We start from the raw sequence: 4,423 nt of genomic DNA, 5'->3' as shown, positions 1-4,423 counted from the left end.
TATATATATATATATATATATATATACACACACACACACACATATATACATACATATATATATATATATAATTGGGGGAGCAACTATGACGTTGCATTTCTTGAATAAACATTAGTCAGCTCTTCCTTTCCTCCAGATAAAGAGGGCATTTGAGCACGAAGAGCCACCATGAGTAGCTGTAACAGTCGCATGCTACCCACTCCTCTCACATCCCAGGGTGGATTTTGATCAATTACAACAATCTGTAAGGCAAATTGCTGGCTTTCATGTCATCTTCTCGAAACAGCTGGCACATGCACTTCAGTGGCCTTTTCTATATAAGGACTGCTGCAGAAGCAAAGGTTTACTATCCATCGATTGCATAATGGATCAATTAGTCCTCTCCCAAGGTTTTGTTAAACAGCTATTATTCACCTGGAGAGCCAAGTCCCCAGTGAATGCTGACTTCAACTCTAGAACCAGATACTCAGGGGTTTTATCCTTCTAAGCCACCACCTTCTCCCCTTCAGTCATAAAACACTACGGACACTAACTTTAAACGGTGAGAGAGAACAGGAAGTCACAAACTCCAACCTTGCTGAGCTGAGTATTGATTTGAAGAAAAATCGGTTAGGTGGTCTTTGTTTTGGCCTGGGAGGGGATTTCTTCAATTGGTAGCCCACTGAGTCCCAAACACTGAATTATGGAATGGTTTGTTTTGTTTGGATCTGTTTTATTCTCAAAGAAACATAAATGGCATTTTTTATGTAAAATTAAATGTGCTCACAGTTCTTCCAGTGCAATTTAAATATGTTTTCAGTGTTTCCTCCAGAAATTCACATAGAGTGTAAAATGATTTGCACAGCTTGAGTTTCTTTTTTATTGACATAGAATTAACTCTGCTGACTTGATAAAACAAAACTAAATTAAGCCAGAATTACATTAATTTTGTTGGGGAAAAATAGCTGCTTCAGCTAAGATAGTCTTAGTGGAAATATCCATTTTATGCTTTATTTAACTCTTGTGGAATTTCTCATATAAGAGTAAGTACTAAACTGCTTCATTTGGATTTTTTGTTTACTTATTAGTTTGGCAAAGAAACAGATTGGCTGGTACTTCTTGGTTTGGGTTTCTTTTTTTTTAATACATTCAAACCTTCCAAAATATGAAGACCATTGAGCTGATGAGGGCAAACAGTAAACAAGATAACTGAGAGTGAAGTTCTAGTGTCTCCCATTTGTAACTGAATGCAAACAATTCATATAAATATAAAAGCAAGAATAAAGATAAATGATCTATAGCTCCTTTGCAGGGGCAGTGAATTATTTAATAGCAAAGTCTTAAACAAACAGGAAACCACCGTTTCCTGTCTGGGTCTGGTGAGAAGGTGGGGAGATATGAAAAGGGCTCACTTGTGAGCAATTAAGGACAGGGTTCCCTGTAGTGCTGTGAGGGAAGGCCAGCCCCCACAACGAATCATGTGTTCGATAGGCGCAATTGTACGGTTGAGATATATAAAAGATTATAATAAAATCATAGAGAATAAGGAGAGACAGAAGAGAGATTGAAATCATGGAGTCAGAAACACTTCATAGTAGCATGCTCACCTCAGCCCCGCTCCGGTGGTCCAGGTGGAGATGTGGAAGGTGGAAATTGCAGGTGTGAGGGAGAGGGAGGGGAGAGGAAGGAGGACAAGAGGAAAGGGAACAGGGGAGGGAGGACAGGGGAGAGGAAAGGTGAATGAGCAAGAGCTCTTTATTGCTAACCCAAGCTTATATATCTTTGGTGGCTGTGCAAGCCCCCAAATTACAGGTAAAGACACATGTCACAGGAAGGGGTTGTACTATAGGTACTACAGTAATGAGAGGGTCATGACCTAGGGGTATACATGCAATAGGAAGGGGAGGGACTGGGGTGTACATGTGACAAGATGGGTGGATCCCAGATTCAGGATGGCAGCCTAACATTGAATGCGCTTTGTTTTCTGGCTCACTATTGAAACCATTATCAGCAAGGTGTGAAACCCACCTACAGCTACCAGACTGATGGCCACAAATCTTTAGGGAGAAGTAGCCCATTGTCCTTAACAGCAGGGAGTGGGCCCTCCTGAGGTGGGACCAGACAGTAGCCTGGCAACTGAATGCCATCAGAGAGAATACCTCTAAGCCTGTGACCTCCCACCTGTGCTGGCAACCAGCCTCTGATATTTGGCATATCCTTGGGCAGACAAAGCTGGGGAAAATCTCTTCATAACCCCACAGAGTGCCATCCTGCTTCCTACAAAATGAGCCCTCTGAGAAGCAGGAGGAGGGATCTCATTACAAGTGAGAGTCAGGAGTGGAGCACCTTCTCAGGACCCAAGATTCTTACACAGTGACCTCTTGAGTCCAGAAGACCTGGAGCAGCAGCAGAACCAGGAGCCAAAGCAGGGAACAGAGTGACAGACTTCCCAACCAACAGAGCATGATAAGCTGAGTGCTTTTGGGCAGGAGGCTGGCTGGTAGAGTGGGGTGCCTCTGGGCACTGTATTCAGGAAGTTGGACTCACTGACCCAGGGAAGTCGATATAAGTGTCTTCTGGCCCAGGCTTACTGGAGAGAGATGCCTCTGGGCACTGAATAAAAGTAACTGGGTTTGCTGACCCTCTGAGCTTGAATGGCATGCCTCTGGGCACTGAATAAAAGTAACTGGGTTTGCTGACCCTCTGAGCTTGAATGGCATGCCTTCAGGAATGGCTTACACTGGAGTGTTAGACTCCTTGGGGCATTTATTGGCAGAACTGAAAGAATGTTCTAAACATGCCTGATAAATAACTCAATCCTGAATTTCTCACTGGCATTAAAAACTGTTAGCTCCCTTAATAAACCCTTTAATCGGGAATGTTGTCTGTGGGTTCCGTGTGGCCATTAAAACCTAAATATGAAACAGAGAACTTTTTAACTAGATGTTTCTTTCTGAATTCACCTTAGAATCTTGCTTCCTGGCTCATCCTTACACATATAAAACAGGAGATTTTTCTCATGCCCTGTTCTAATATGAGAGCATTTCATAATAAGCGTGTAACATCCAGGTCACCATATCAGATATACACTGCTACAAGACAAATGTTGCATAGCATCCACACAATATAAGAGCCTTACTTCAATTACCTGCTCTTCAAGTGTATCCCACGGTGGCTAGGTGTCCCTGCAGAACTTGGCTGGGCATAATCCTGTGTCTTCAGGTTGGGGCGCTGTCCACCAACCTCTGTTTGCCTCTGTAGGGAAAGGCATTGTGACTCAGTTCTGTTTTATCCTAGCTCAGTATATTTAGCTTTCTATTGCCACCACAGAAAATCGCCACAAACTCAGAGGCTCAAAAAAGCTCACCTTTATGATCGCACTATTCTTTAAGTACAAAGTCTAGGTTACCATAGCTTTTCCCTCTAGTGGAGTTCACAAGACCAAAATCAAGATGTCAACTGATGAGCTTCGTATACGTCAGTCTGAGAAGAATATACCTCCAAGCTTATTCAGGTTGACAAATTCCACTTTCTTAGGGTTGTATGACTGAGGTCCCAGTTTCTTACTGTCCCCTGAGGGGTAACCTATAACTCCTACAAGCTCCTTTGCACAAGGGGCCCTTGATTCCAGAACCATGAATGTCGTCTTTAATTCACCTCGTCCTTGGAATCTCTCTCCTTGCCCCTTCTCCCTTATTTCTCTTCTCCCTCCTCTTCCATCCATGTCTGACTTCTGCTTGAGAAACCTCTTCTAATAAGGACTCAGGTGATTAGAATGGGCCAATATAAGTGATCCAGGCTAATCTCTTTACCTTAATTAACCCAGAATAATCTCCTCACCTGATTTAATCCAGGATACTCTTTTTACAAAACAAGCTCCTTCTTATAACACATTGATAGGTTCCACAAATTCGTGTGTGGGTATTTTTGGAGGCGATTCTACCTGGCACACCCAGGCGTGTTTTTCTTGGCAATGGCATAAGCATGAGGGAGCACAAGCACCTACTCAAGTGCTTTCCCAACCACAATTCACATCACATCTGCTAACATTTCACTGGTCAAATCAGTGGTCAAGGCCAGCAGTGTGTGTGTGTGGGGGGGGGGCACTACCTAATGACAGGGCAAAGGACCTGGATACAGGTAGAAAGAATGTTGATGCAACACAGCTTCCTAAAAAGAACAAAGTGGTAAAAGTGTTAGACATATTAACCATCCCCTTCTAGCACACAGAAGGAATCAATGGTTTCACCACCCTGAGGTGACCCTGAGCACAGAACGAATAGCATAATTACCATGAGAATTAGGACAGTGTGGATGACTATTGGTCAGAGGTCATGTCTCGCTTGAGAGGTCAACACTGAGACACTGAACGGAAATAGGATTGAAACAAAGAATGTGAGGTTAAGAGCGCCTTTATTAGGGTAGGGAAGGAGCTCCCAGGAGG

This window comes from Echinops telfairi, unplaced genomic scaffold, assembly GCF_000313985.2.
Source record: "Echinops telfairi isolate 266 unplaced genomic scaffold, ASM31398v2 ScPeMD7_7420;HRSCAF=8458, whole genome shotgun sequence".
NCBI classification, from domain to species: domain Eukaryota; kingdom Metazoa; phylum Chordata; class Mammalia; order Afrosoricida; family Tenrecidae; genus Echinops; species Echinops telfairi.
This window is presented reverse-complemented; position numbering follows the sequence as displayed.